Genomic DNA, 15,608 nt, shown 5'->3' on the forward strand with positions numbered 1-15,608 from the left:
GTTTCTCGCGACTCTACTGAAATGTTAATAGAGCACAAGTGAGGCTGATCGATGGTTGATGGCGTCACAGTCAGCGCTTGAAATGTGCCGAGTGCGGCGGCAGGCACGACCGGCTGTGAGTGGGAACATACGCTGGCAGTCGCGCGACAGTTGGCCGCTCTTGATTCGAACCCAATTATGTCGAACTGATATTCAAACCAAACAGAATACGGGTTTTCAAAAAAAAACCAACCTAACACTCTCCAATTTTATATTATCCTTGTTATGACTACGTTTAGGTATTACATAAGTTCTATCAGAGTGCATACAAGAATCTCCACGAACTTCTTGTCTGGGTGCTATCTCATCTGCATGCATAACCATGCATAAAATGTTATTTTGTGAACAATAATAATTTGTTACAGCACCGCATTTAAGTCGGACTTTATGTAGATGATGCGAGTGCAACAATATGAAAATTAACCTGTCTGCGGGTCGGAGATACGCGACTCGTTTACTGTTATTTATGTTGAAAACATAAAACAGGTACGGATGCGTTAATTACTGAAAATTTTCTGAAACTTTACTGAGGGCTCGCAGGATTTTTAATAACGGATTATTGAATTTACTAGTGGATACGCGAGTGAAATATGAACAATCTGGTCGAGGCAACAGGAGGGTGGAACTGAGGCGTATGGGCGGTAACGGATGACCGAGCGATGGCTAAAGCTGGCGCTTGCCGGCGCGAGTCGCGCTTGTTGGATCACTCTCGCGCTGTCGGCCGCCGGCCTCGCACGGACGCCCGCCCGCACACCGCTAGTACCTCCGCACGTACGTAAACTTTGTCGAAGTTCCGAACTGGGAAAGTGCGCAGTGCCCCGGACCAAATTGGATGCAATTTGTGCAATTTATTTATATAGTGCTGTGTCGTAGAATAATTTCTGTGCATGCTAAAAGTTTGGGTTAACTGTTTATCGTTGAATAGTTTTGGATATTGCACTGCTTGCTCTGCAATGGATGCATTTTAATCATTTTATGGGTAAGTAACATTATCAAAAAAATATTTTGGTTAAAAAAGATATCTTTACATGATTTAGTTTTAACTGATAAACTGAGTGTTAACAATCATTTAAGTTGATATAATAAAAATATATTTTTAAATTATAAATACATAGAAACTTAGTTTCTAAGTGAGTGTTATACTACACGAAAAGGGTTTTCAGTGACCTATGTAATAAATTACAAGCAGTTGGTAACCCCTAATCCAAATACATAATAAATTGTATGCATGCATCGTGCATGCGTCATATTTTTATGAATAATGCATGTTGGAATATTTTATTAGGTTACCACGTTAAAATGCTTTTATGAATATATTTATTCAGTACTAGATACAAAAATGGTTGTACGTGAGATTTCAGGCTGTATTTAATGTGTTTGTTCGTTACTAAGTACCCCTGTTCATGCCCTAAGGACATAATATAAGTATAAAGTTCTGATTAATGTAAGTTTTACTTTGTTTTATGTGACTTGGGGTAAAAATATAGGTACCTAGTTACTGAGGTGTAGAGCAGTGCGGAATCTTGATAACCTTAAGACTTTTATTTATCATGTTATAAGAAATACTATCTGTTCTTAAAAGTGAATGGATAACACTATTATAGCCTGTACTGCACCTTCTTGAATTGTTTTCTCCGGTTGAACGTGGGAGTTACCTACCCGTCTCTACATAATCCTTTGTCAATGAAATTCGTGTGTATGTACGAGCATTTATAGAAGCTATAAATAATTTAATTTAAGGGTAATTTTGGTTACAAAGCCTATTGATAGGAAGATAAAACTGGCCTCAGTTTTGCAATATTTTCGCTAAAAATACGCAAAAATAATCAATAAATCTACTTTCATAGAGTGACAAATTATGATTTTTTATTTTTAATATCATATTATCTAATTATAGAATTAACCTACACGTTTAATTCTACTGAAATCACATGAAAAAGCAGAACGACCCAAATTCTAACGAACAAGACAGCATAAAAAGTTTAAGTGGTCAAGTTTTTGATAGACCAGAATTGATTCAGGTGTTTTGAAATTACAAATATATTTTGTTTTTATAATTATTTATTTCAATAATCACAATAACACTTAGTTGAATCCGGTTAGACTAGAAGCCGACCCCAAAATAGTTGGGGAAAGGCTAGGCCGATGAATGAATAAATTCACAATAACAGAACGGGTATCAACGAAATGACGTATCGCCCCTAAATATACATATACTCAAAACTTTATACCATAATGTATTATAAGACACATAACTGGCATAAGCAGTCAATGATTATGATAGCGATATCACATAGAGATTAGTGGGGGTTGTCCCAATACATTACGATCTCGACGATCATAAGCCCCTATAACACATGCTCTTGGTACTACTGATTTCACAGTAGTACGTGAGGATTCTGTTTAGACGTTAAGCTCCTCGCTAAACGCTCTGCTATGGTACATTCACGGTCATGCACATTGCGCCAAATCGCAGGGATTTACATTGTAATATTTTGATTGCCAATCTCGTCATATGGTGATGGCCCTGCGCTTATAATGTTCGTCCATTCGTTGAGGGTTAGAGTGTTGAAACTATCATTAAAGAGAAAAGCTTTCTTCAATCCTATAGAACACGTAAAAAATAGCATTTTCGATTTATGTTTTTTTTCCTTTGACGTTTGACCATTTCAAGTCAGACAAATGGCTTGATCGTGAATGCCCACCTCAAGAGCCTAACGTACGAGTCTTGGTTTGTATCGCGGATGCACTCCGACACACAAGTCACGTGCTAAATCTAGGCCAGGAATAAATATTGGTTCGTTGTTTAAAAGATTTGATCGTTAAGCAGAGATAAGCTCAACACATGACCACGGATTTTGCAATCAAAATGTTTTTGTATTTTTTTTAGCTTAAGTTTGTTTTTTTTTTTGTAATGTATTCTACTGTATTGATACAATACTAGATTACCCATTTTTTGGAGTAATTTAATATTACGCTAGTCTCATAATTGAAGGTTTTTTTTTAGATTCATGATACATGTACACCCATTTGAAAAATTAACAACCCAAACCAAATCCTAAAACGTCAAAAACTACGGTCTACGTCAAACATATTTTCCTCCATGACAATGATCCCGTAGTTTCATATCTTTGTGAACGTTACTAGCTTGTAAGCACAAGGCGGACGTCCCGTCGCCTGCCATTTGGCCGTCAAAAGCCATTGAGTGAGAGCAATTAAAAATGGCCCCGCACTTGAGTACATTTTACAGACACTTAAACGTTCAAGACGTGCTTTGATGACCCCTTAACTATATCTTATGTAAAGATGAATCAACGGATAATCATTTGTTGAAGCGAAAGGGGTAGCGATGGATGACATGCCAACAGTAAATCTTATTAATTAATTATTACCGATTGTATACGGTCACACCTTTTTTGTAGTAGGTATATCAACCGCGTATATTCCATATTCTCCAATCAATCTTAATTTCAAATACCATCCCTTATCTAATAAACGATTAACGAAGTCCTCCTAACCTCTCTCTACGTACTGAGCCCAAATAACGTAAACCTAAGACAAAGTCGTTCAGTAAACACTACTTAGCTTACATGAGTACTTACATTCGGCCGTAATGAAATCGTATGTCGCCCTTGTGGGCCAGTCCTTTTCTTTGTCCACCCACTCCTTTAAACGCACTTCAGGGCTTTCATTAATTTATGTACACATCCTTCTAACGTTTCCTATAGAGCCAGACAAAAGAATTTCGTACGGTCTGTAAAGGTATTTCGGAGATTAAATTTTTTGAGTGGATGTTACTGAATGTTAATCTTTTAGGTTCTAATTAAGTTTAAAGTATGATAAAAATGTAGTGGTTTTCTTTCTTAGCGTATAAATTAGCGTAATAATTTTGACATCATGTATAGCTATCGTTGTCGAAAAGAGACTAACAGTATTAATATGAAAACAGTAATATTCAGTTAGTATAAATAAACGTCCAATGTCCATGTTCAAACAGCTGTCAAAGTATAAAATGCGACGAAGACAGATGAGACAAGAGAAAAACAATTTCGCGATAAAATCTGTCTTTTGATCAATTGTTTGGAATCAGCAAAACACGCGGTGCGGTTACAATCTTATATTTAATTTAAATGATGGATAGATCGTTTGATGATATTCCTACTTAACGTCTGCGATAATAAATGGAACTCAGTACGACCGGGCGACCTCATTGATTAGCTACATGTAAATGAATGCAGTTTTAGCAGAACAAAAATTTCACGTAAATTTAGCTATAATTTGATAATTTTGTAAAAACTATCATTATACGCAGCTACTATTTAGCTAGCTTTATTTTTCTCCTTCTGTGTACTCTTTGACTACTAAGTGTTGAAAAGTCTCCCCCTATGACTAATACAAGCAGGCGAGTTTCATTTGTTTTCTTTATTTGAACGTCTGCGAAAAATGTCTCGCTTGAACCTCATTATGTAAGCAACCAGCTCATTTGTAGCAAGGGGAACAATATGTGCATATTTTGGCGTATTCTAACTTATTTTTATTAACTTTTTCCTGCTCAAAACTTTATGTACGGAATATTTTTTCAAATGTAAAATGTAGTCAGCATGTAGCCCAAATTAGCTAAAATTAATGTTTTCTTACCCTGAACTATTTAAAACGCAAACATTTTGCAAAATTCAAATTAGAAATACTGGAATCCTAGAGTAGCTCTAGTAATTGGTTAGTTCTAAATACCTCAAGCTAAATAAACAAACACGCAGGTTTATCTTGTTAGTATTAGATGTAACAGATAAACAGAAAAAACTTATTATAATATTAATAACGAGTGCTCAGTGAACAAGCTTTTGAAAAAGCTTCTGAACGCTCTGTTTGAGTAGCCTTTGCCCTATTGTTATAAAAAAGGTCAGTTGCAGCACCTGTGGTTTTGTCTGCGTAAATTGTTCTTTATGTTTCGCATAATTGCTGTGGAAAAACTGATGCAAACATTATAGAACAATTTATAAAAGAAATGAGAAAGTGAGAAATGAAATGAGATGAATGTTGGTATTTTACATTAATGTGCAATGTCGAGTTGCTTATGCGTACTTATAAATAAAACATCAGTTAGAAACGTTTACATTTTGAATTTGCCTCTAGGCTACGCTAGCGTCATAAAGGTGCAGCTCACACAAACTTAGTCTCACACAGTCATACTCATCAAACACAGTTCAGCAAAAGCCTTGACAGCGTAATAAACGAACTCATTTTCGCATTTATTATTCAGGCTAAGACGAAACCACGAATAAAACCTAGTTCTGTATAAAATTATCCAAAGCTGACATTTACAGCGTCATATTGTTAGAACTGTCATTGCATTAAAACACATTTTGACGTATATTATGTGCTGTTGAATGTAAGTCCTAATTTCCCCGACGGGCACTGTAAGTTTGTCGTATTATGCTGTCACTACCGCAACATTTCAGGACAAGTATTCCATTTGTGTAGCTCACGCCATATTGTGTAAATCCGTCTCGTGATGTGTGACTAACAAACATCCAACCGTCTAAACAAGTTTCGTATTATAGTATTAATTAATAAGTGATTAAACCTCTATGGCTCTAAGGGACGGAAAGTTCACGATCGTCTTACCTTGAAATTATAATTACCCTTTTGAATATCTATTAAAGTGAATGTAGCAGTCCGTAAAGGTCCACTTTGGGATGTGTACCTCCCTCGTGAACCATATACAACCCGCAAGGAACTATCCTGGGGCATATTTATATACAAAGGGAAATATCGCGAAAACGAATGGTACTCTCCCTGAAAACTAGAGATAACACAAAATATTTCGTTGACATATTTTTATCAACAATAATAATGCGTCACATTACTTTACTTTTCGTTATTCCTATGAGTAATGTTATGTATTCAGCAAATAGGTTATGTTTTTGTAAATAATATTAATATTATTATCGAGCAGTTTCATATCACTTGGTTTATCCCAAGAAGGAGGCCCGAACGGTATAAATGTTTAAATGAATTTTAGCTTATCCAGTTTAAGCTTTTTTGTTTAGTATTGACTGTGTTCAAATCTCTCTCTTAATAAGCCTGGATCCACCTCGACCATAGTGGCATGGAACAACTCCATGGCAAGTAAAACACCGTACCGAAAACATTCGGAGTTAACCCTATCTAAATTTAAATTCAAAAACCGTAGTAAGTTATATAGACTTTCAGAGTTCAGTGGTATTATTTTACGTGGTTAGAAGCGAATAAACTTTTCATTCTGTAAATGCGGTTTATTTGATTTAACCGGCGTCGGGTACAGGGGAGCTTACATACCCTACCTAATTGAAATCACTACGCAACTAAAATGTGAAGCGAAATTGCTTGCTTACTTAGTTTCGTGAACTTGTGCCCACCTATTTCAGAACTGCATGTTACGGAAACTATTGGTGCTGTTTAGTTAGGATTTAGTTTCTATAATGCGAGGTTCTAACAACATAATCTATTATTCAACTAGTAAAGTGACTTAGGATTCAGAGAGGATTAGATAAACTTATAAAAACGAAAGAGAATCAGCTCATTCTCTATTCTTGTTTGTAACATAACTGGAATGTTTGTGTACACTGTACATGTAAATGAAATAGCCTCAGTACAGTGAGTTAAGAACCCTTCTTGATAATTGCGAGTACAGTAATCGCCAATCCGCTAACCAAGCGCTGTCATTTGTTCAAGTGGTTTCATCTTGGGTTTGTTTACAAGTCCTCTGACGGAATGAAGTCATTATTATGTAGAATGCATTCGAGTAGATTCTGAAGTGGGAAAAATAAGTGTTCCATAACATTTGTTTATGAAGCAGAACTTAAATTAGTTTCACGTTCTTATTATCGTTATCAAAATTTTCGTGTGTTTTTTGGCATTTAAGTAACCATTTTGTGCAGTGTATATACCATAACTAGTAGTTATTTTTTAAACTCAAGAACAGTTTTAATTTTAGACTGATAAAATGATTTAAATAAAATGTTAAAATTCAAATCTTTCCTTCGCACCATCTTTGTTGGCAAGTTCATCAGCGTTAACATAAAATCTGGCAAGTCGTTAAACAATTATTGACGAGCCATTTGGCGCCATAAAACGTTGCAATCGAAACTTTAATCAAACTTTTAACGTTCATATTTTTAAATTGCATATTTATTAGTGAGGCAGTTGTGTGAGCAAGACAGTGTACTACATCATGTAGAGCGATATCTCCCTTTAACTAAGGCATGTCTCTATTTTAAGGCTCAAGTTAAAAGTTTTCTTACATTTCCCTCAGTCAATTTGCTGTAAGCCAGATAATTATGTAAAAATATACCATAGCTAATTAGGTACTATCCGTAGTTCAGGTTGTGCATACCAAGGTGATTCTCTATGACGTACAGCCGCAAAATTATAAGAGTTCGCTCTTCCACTATTGTAATAAGTCTGGCGTCTGTCCTGACTCGCTGAGAAACTTTCGTTGTTTGCGGCACCTGCATTCCTCTTCTCCAGGACAGTAATAACCTACTTTAGAATTATTACTTGAAAAGAGCGCGTTAATAGAGAAATTCGTTGCTATGATTTTTCATAACTAATAATAGCTAAAAAAATCAATATAAGTGTGATAGTCAGCTCTCGAATGAACCCGAAAAGGGGTTCCAAAACGATAGACTGTTTGTTTTTTTGCTTCCGTTTGTCCTTTTCAAAGAATATTTCTGGCCTAATTAATTGTAAGCAAAACAAACAAAGTTTAATAAAGGAATAAGTTTATTGACGTTTACATCTCGAGAATACAACCTATGTTTCTCAGACAAACTTTCAATGCTCATGGAACCATGTCGTATATTGTATTGGTACGAGTACGAGTAAACTTTAAATAATAGCACCCTGTGAGGTATTATAAACCTGATCTGGTTTGAGTCTCGTTAGCTAGACGGAAACCGAGCTAAGATTAACAATGACTCCAGAAATAGTTAACTCAATTGACGAGGGAATGTGTCTGAGCGTGTTATCGATCTGGTAACACTGCAAATAACTATTACAAGTGGAACGCCGACAATGGCAACCCTGTTGGATAGGGTGACGTGAACTATCACTTAAGTCATTAGTAACAAAACAACAACAAGAACTGTCAAATAGATGATGCAATTTTTTTTTAAGTGGATCTCTGAGTTTTTTAGCTTCGTGGCTCACGTTTAGCTATAGTTTCTTTTTAATTAAATAATTTTCAAATCTATGTTTAGTTAATTTAACAAAACTCAGTACACCTTTCCAAACTACATGCATTTTATAAAAAAAAATAACTTCATTTAGCAATTGGGCCGAATCCTTGGGGATCGCCCGAACGGCTTTTTCAAAGGCAGTCTTTCGCTCATTGTACGTCATGGGAATGGAGTCGTTTAACTAACTATATTTCATTTTCCAATGCCGCTTAATTTATCAAAAAGTCAAATTAAAAAAACGGCTGACTAATATTAGTTCAACAAACTCTATTTCCACGATCGTTTCAATAAAACGGTTTTCCCGTAATAATTTGTTAAACTAATCACTAAAAGCACGTGGTAAACTGTCTGTTATCATTTAAAGGAACAATTTAATAGAAAGCTTGACTAACAGAGGTCAAATTATTAAAGTGTATCGAATTTAGTATGTCGCGTTTGATATAATTTATGTAATTTTAATAATGTTTGTGTGGGTTGAACGTAAGCTCGATTCTTGGCCTAAATAGGATAAAAGGATTACCGTACGTGCTGGATTTCTGAGACGGAGCCAATTGGAAGCAATAGGCTTTGTCATGAGGTATTATACCTGCTTGTTAGTGGAGGCACATCTGGAAGCCTTTTTTGCACAATACATTAAATCAGTCGGCAACAAAAGCTCATGAACACTATCAGATTAACAATGTTCTGGAATACAATCAAATAACATAACTAGTAATGGTACTGTGAAACGAAAACCAAATTGTAATTTTTCAGATGGCCTTAAACAGGCGCCTCAGAAACGTGAAGTACAGTTTTGGTAACTCTAGAAGCTTGGATTCAAAATGTCATTATGTTGCTATGAAGAAGAACTGATAAGAAATTCAATATGTTAATCTTTTAAATATAAATGACACCATATCGTACAAAGAAGCATTTTGCGTTTTACAATTTTACTAAAAATACTAAATACCTAAAAGAAAGACGTTTCTATTAAACAATATTGGGACCTCGGATATTACTTTTACTCCTCATGCTAATAGTTCTACTTAATTTGTATCATAGTTAATATAAGTGATTTCGTGAAAACTCCTTGTTGTTGAAATAGGTAAATTTATTGACTGCAGCAGAAACTAGTTCCACTTCCAGCAGTGTATAGATTACTAGACTTGACTTGGATAATTAATGAAAGTTCACTAAGTTCAGCCAACCGTTCGGCTGGTGAATGCTCGGAACAACAGCCACGCAATCAGAGGCAAAGCTAATATTTTGAGCAGCACGTTTCAAACGGGCGTCTTTTATTTTAGAGAGTTAAACGAGTACATTTAATAAATGTACCTCCTTTTTTGAATTGTTCTAGGTCATGGAATTAAAAGAAGCAGAAACAAGTGTCTTAGCTCTCCTAGAAGATGACGTCATAGCTTATTCGCTGTCTAATCCCCCCCCCCCCCAGTCTTTGATGTTTATCAGATACGTGAAGTAGTTCAAAAGATTCCTGTATATTTTATTGTTATTCAAATCGGCGACAAAAACAAAATATATCTTGTCTACTCTGGTTCCAGTGCTAAGGCAGTGGGTCTTGCCTATGTTTTAGAGTATAGGGAGAACTACCCATGACCTAGACGATGTACTTTACTGTGTATGACTACTTTTTCAACGTGACGTGACTTCGAGCTATCAGTTCAATTCATTTGAGCGATTTGTGATTGTCACCGCTTTGCGAAATTTTGCTGGTCTGCAGGTCTTGTATTAAAATTCAAAATCAGGCTAGTAGTTGCAAAAGACAGGGTTGAAGTTGTATAAGCAGATGTCACTATCCCTCTCAATTGAACTATTAAACCAGACCTCATTAGCCTGCCCCCGCTGGTTCTAATTTAGTTTCTCATCAGACAAAATTAATTGTTATCGCAGTGCTATATTTATGTTCTTTCAACTACAATTGTTTAGAGACAAATATTCAACTTGTTAATTACTTTAATAATAATAGTTGTCTTGTAGATATAATATAAAATATTGTTATGTCCATATTATCCAGGATAACTAATACAACTATATTAATATAGTTACGATACAGTCGTAGCTATACATATGATCAAATATTTTGTTGTATTTAATATGTAACTGATAAATGATGGACATTTTCTAATAAATCGTGTCTCACCGACTGGCGTGCTTCAGTAATCTAACAGAAGGCCAACTAGACTGTAACTGTAGTTTATTTCCCCGTTATCATCGACAATTCGGGACATGGCATTAGATTTTAATAGCACCAGTGAACATTACAACGGATTCGTTAATAAACCGTAGTTTAATCGAAGGATTTATTGACCCGGAGTTTAGTAACAACCGAGTCGCGTCCGCAGGGCGGGAGTGCGTTTCTCAAGCGGTCAATTGATTAAACGAAGCAATTAAGCAATCAGTCGTCAATGGCAGCGGCGATTGTCGCAAATGAGTGCGGGTTCGACATCTGCGCGTAGCGATGTGACCGCCGATCCCGATCTATGTGTCAACTGTCAGCCGACCAACATCTTATTTTAATACCGAATATTTACATATATGATCAAGCTTAAATCAGAGGTTTTATGAATAAGCTCAATGTCTATAAAAAGTTTCCCATGATGATTGATTGCATATTACCAATTTCAATCTTTAAGTTTGTTTTTTAATAATAATAACATTATGCTAACGATCGCCGTAATATTGCAAACAGTATTTTTTTAAACAAATAATAAAGTTTTATGACTCATTTTGCAAACACAAAACAAATAGTTGAATGTTAATATTTTTATATGCAAAGTCGTGTTTGCTTTTGAAATATTTTTGTGTACTTTTTATGTTGTGTTTGTTTTTTAATAATATTTGTAATCCAGAATTTCATAAAGAAACTATCAAAGTAGAATTGTTATTGTTCTTTATCACGATATGGCACAGTTCGTTTCTGTTTAACGTCACGTTTCGTTCGGAACCGTATTCCAGGATTGTGACACATTACATTAATAGCGCAGTAAACAACTTGCTGGATCGCTTTATGAACTATGAATCGTGGTCCCTGGGGCTGTTGCGAATTATTCTAAATTTAAGCTGTATTTATTGGCGGACAGTTTGGCGAAACAGTTTGAAACGACTGTGACATCCGGGCCGATCAAAGTGATCGGGAACGAGCGTCGAGTGCCGTCGAGCCGCGTTTTATAGCGCTCTCGCCGCGCGCCGCCCGCGGGCCGCCAGCGCGCTGCTACACCCGCCATGCTGTATAATTGACTCCACTCAGCCATCCATATGAATGGTAATGCCAAATTTAGGTACAATCTCGCGATCGCGTGCTACTCTACGTAAATTGAACGAACAAAGTTAGCGCTCATAAAATAAGTTCAAAAACGTTAAACTTGTAAATATTGCAGCATTAAAGACCAACAAGCAGTGTTCTCTTAAGGTTGACTATTATGCATACAATGTGAGGAGTGGCGTGTTACTAGCCTTTCACTACTTATGCACAAAGGATGCACTTAGAGCACATACTTACTTACTTGCAGTTTGCATAATTTTGCATTATGTGACAAAAAATTATCTGAAAGAAGTAGACAACTTTTATCTTTGTTTTAAAATGGCTTCTATACAGAACAGATATTTGGTATTTTTTAAAACAAATAAGCTTTGCTTGTTTTTATTTACGACTGAATTCGTAAAATGTATTCCTTATAAATATTTAAAAATTCTAATGCGACGGAACTTCTTAAGGGATTTTTAGGTAAAGAGTTTTTGTTTATTTAAAATAATGATAAATTACCGTGGTGACGATCATGTCTATGAGTTTATAGCTATGTGTTCGTAGAGCAATAACAGAGGTCACGTTTCGTGGTCGGGACAAGTTTTCCATATGTCCAGGGCTGATGTTATAACAGTTAATCCCCGCCTGGGTCGGCGCGCTCGACCACATGTCACCGGCCCATTAAACTCAACACCCTAACAAAAAATAATTACTTCACCATACAGTTCCACGGTCACAACTCGTTCAATTCGTGTTTAATCTCCTTAAAGCGCTACGGACGTAATAAAATTAAAAAGTCACAAATTAAAGTAAGCACCCCTATGGGTTTGTTTGTATTTATTGGTGGAACTCGATCGGAGATAACAAGGAATGTTTTTGTGCAATCATGCGTGGGACTGGCAATTATACAAATGTGCTTCTGCGCCACGCCGCGGCTCGATCGAAGATATTGTTTGTTTGAATTGCTTCCAATACGGATTTAGTTCCGACTTAACTTGAGCTGAAGTAAATAACAATACACTTAAAAATAAAGATTATTGTGAGTCAATCAATTGACTGATCCCTCGTAAATCTTAGTGAATGTCGAAACACTAAAATAAATGCAACGTCTTAAATAAAGGATTTTAAAGTGTTGGGAAGACTTATAACGATATAATATATAAGAATACATATTTCGCACGTTCTAAATGAATTCAAGTCATAGTTAATAATACTTATATGTAGTTATAGCGTGGTAATATTCTAGCAGAGAGCAATAATACAAGAACGAAGTAGTGTTTGGCAGCTCCTATTTTAGTTGAATGAGAATTCGTCTCTTCAGGCTCCTGCAGTATTATTGTTGAGGTTTCTCGCTTTGTTACCTTTATGTGCCTTTAAGTTCCGGTTTACATAAAGATGAGCTTTTGTGGACATTTAGCTTGCAAAGTTGACTCTAGAAGTCAAAGTTTGATTTAAAATTCTTCAAGTACCTACTTTTTGGTGAATTTCGATTCCACGAACAGAGATTCCAAGATTTCGTGTTTTATTGTATGTTAAAAAAATAGGTTATATTTATTTATGTCTTAAATAGACACAATTTTCACTGACCAAAAGTTCTTTTTACAAGCCGTTAACTCAATCTTCTTTTAAATTAAATTACAATTCCTTGATTAAACATTGAAAATATATGATACCTTAGCAAAAGTCCACTTCCTTCCTTCGATCACGAGTATAAAATCTGGTTATTGCGGTCTAGGAGTGACGCCAGAAAAGTCTTAACGAGCTCTCAGGAGTAAGGAGGCCGTAGTAGTATCACATGTTAACGCCTCCTCAGCGTGTAATTGGTCGTTGTAGGTTGTAGGTGTGAAGGCTCGAGCTCTCTGCAACTTAACACTAAATTGCATTCATAAAAATGTGTAACATAATCCGCGATATGTTTTTACCAAGAAAAATTGAGAGTATCTACATATTACGTTCGATTTTAGAATTTTATAAAACGAATTACAGCTATAAACCTCCAAGCAGTTTTGTTATAACTAATTTTTTTTAAAGTAAGCAATTATGAGATTTAATCTAAAACCTCTTCTTTATGGCGAGAGATGTTTTGCTCTGTCCAGTCAAGTCCAGTGCTCAGCAGTAAGACGTAAAATATCGTTATTATCTTAGTTTAAATTCCGCTAAACTGATTCCCACTTTATGTTTTATAATGTCTAACATTTAAAAAAATATTGACACCTAAAAACGGGAAGTATGTTCAAAACACAAATACCTCATAATTAAAGTATCGACCTCCTCATTATCAGGACTGAACACTAAAAATATACCAAACTAACACATCCGTTTCTCTCATTAGACTTTTATAACTTTCCCGGAATGGCAACTAGCTGTCTATACTAAACCTGAGCACCAAGTTCTAAGCACGGATCTAATTAGCTTATTTAATTAACTATGTAACAAATACAGTTACATAGTGAACTCGAACTCCTTGATAATTATTTCGCCGTAAACTAATGATAAGATCTTTGAATTTTCGATTATACCCACATCCCTCATCGGAGACGTTTTGAAAGTTTAATAGAGTCTGCATTGAGTTTGTGTCCTCCACACAAGTCTTCTATTCCAAAGATGTTGGTTCACAAAGCGAATTTCCATTACCTATAGAAATTTTGTAAGAAGAGGAAGTACCCACGTTCCGACGTTACACAGAGTATTTTTGGCGACCAACCGTGAAATGGTGGCGCACCGTTTTTCTTATATTTACTGTAATTTAGAGTGATAGTACTGACCGTATTTTTACAGTTTAATGCCAGGAAAATGTGTCTAAAATATTCGAAAACATTAAAATTGCGAGTTTATTTGCAGATACGTAATTATAAATGGGGCCTGCGGCTATAATTTTCGGTGTGGCGAAAAGGAAATGTGTACTAAAGACCCCAGCTTTGTATATTTTTTAAACAAGCTCCAAGGGGAAGTAATGTTTAAAGTACTTGCATTGTACCTACTTAAGGAGTAGTGTGAAACAGTGACTTCAAAGGAGGTTATTAATTATAAAATCGGGTAGTTGGTTCTCGGAAGTCTGGTGGCGGTTGCGGTGAGGGCAGTCGGAGAATATCGAGCGTGTTTCTCGCTCGTCGTACTGCACCGCTGTATTTTAACGAGGACCCGCTATTCAATAGGTCAAACAAATAATATAATATTGTTGCACAGACGACGATTTTATCAATAAATATTAAACCGTAATTTTGTATTTCCACGGAACACAGCAATTAGTGGCTTAAAGCTATCGTGAACAACAAGCGGTGCAAGGACTTTTTGGGAAAGCTGAGAGTTCGTTAGCTAATCGTGTATTATAATATTAATTTCAAAATAGGCATTGCTGCTGGTTAAATGGTAGCCTCAAGAGTGGGTGAATTATTTAGACGGTCTCGGTGACCGGATACGGCGCGCGGCGTATAGTTCGGAACAGTGCGGCGGCGAGGGCGCCAACTGTCGCGGACGCCGGCAGCGCACGCGGCTCTGCGGTCGCCCTCGCCGCCTGCTCGCCTTCAATTCTTAACTCGGGGGAACGAACAAAAATAACATAACGAGTCGAGCTTGTAATAACATTTGTCCTAATATATTACTATTGTGACGGCTCACAGCGCGCCGGATTTATATACTACCGTGCGAACCGTCACCTTATTATTTATTAACATTAATGCCGCCTGTCTACACCCAAATTATTTTTCATTAGATATGCGAGCTAAAAGACTTTCCTTCTGTTTAACACGTTAATATTGCGTGTAAGCAAATCTTTTGATGCGTGGATATTTCTTCGTTAATTTTGTTGATGTTCTGTGTCCTGATATGTGTGGATTTTCCCCCAGGCGAGGCAAAGGCGTGTTTTATAATATGAAGGAGAAAATTGTGTCACGCAAGACATTATTGCTAGCGATCATACAAACGTGGGAGAATAAGTGCCCAATAAATATAACTGTTTTATTACTTGCATGTTTATTCAATTGCAGTATTTAAAATAATGCATCATATTATTTCTTACTATTATTATTACCTACGTGTAAAAACGTTCAAATTAATGAAAAAAAAAAAGAAGCATCTAAAATAAAATCATGTAGGTAGCATCGACCCTT

General features: G+C 35.9%; 1 protein-coding gene across 1 annotated transcript in view; it reads left to right on the top strand.

Annotated features, from left to right (window-relative positions):
* Positions 1 to 481: 481 nt before the first annotated feature.
* LOC113497254 overlaps positions 482 to 15,608 on the top strand; it is a 90,914-nt gene continuing 75,787 nt past the window's right edge. Inside the window, exon 1 of the mRNA XM_026876726.1 lies at positions 482 to 1,018. The gene's annotated coding sequence lies outside the window, so the exon portion shown is untranslated. The remainder of the gene's footprint in view (positions 1,019 to 15,608) is intronic.

Source organism: Trichoplusia ni, chromosome 9 (assembly GCF_003590095.1).
Source record: "Trichoplusia ni isolate ovarian cell line Hi5 chromosome 9, tn1, whole genome shotgun sequence".
NCBI lineage: Eukaryota > Metazoa > Arthropoda > Insecta > Lepidoptera > Noctuidae > Trichoplusia > Trichoplusia ni.